Genomic DNA, 617 nt, shown 5'->3' on the forward strand with positions numbered 1-617 from the left:
TCATTATGCGCATACACATTTGTGTCCGTGAGAGGGCTGGAGGTACAACCTAAATAAAATGTGTCCTGGAATAATATTGGTGTGTTTGTATACAACCATAACCATGGCTAGCCCGTCAGATGGTCGACATGGAAAGTTTTAGCACTCCCGCCTAATAGCTCTTCCTACAATTTTCACTACGTAAAGGCTCATAGATATTGCACTGATAAGGCATATATACTTTTCCTAACAACCGAGAATAAAGATTTCTACCCTTAAAATGACAACACAATAAATGGTAAAGCATAATATCATAAGTACCAAACAGACAAAATATGATTTGTACACTTTATGCATGAAAACGTTGGTGCTAGGTCGAGAAAGGTCATTACCAAACGGAAAGTAATTACCTCAGAGCCCAAACCTAAGAATAGACTCTGCAAGGACATGACGTGAACTCCCTGTAATAAATCCATACTACGCAGAAGCTAAAGAATTCGTAAAAACAGCCTGATAGAAAAACTACAACAATGTAACATAACAAGCAGACCACGATACTCTATACGGATACAATATCTATAGATTTGGTTATTCCTCTTAGTCTATCAGCCACTGTCTCAAAGGAATACCAGTTCAGC

The sequence above is a fragment of the Penaeus monodon genome, chromosome 23 (genome assembly GCF_015228065.2).
Source record: "Penaeus monodon isolate SGIC_2016 chromosome 23, NSTDA_Pmon_1, whole genome shotgun sequence".
NCBI lineage: Eukaryota > Metazoa > Arthropoda > Malacostraca > Decapoda > Penaeidae > Penaeus > Penaeus monodon.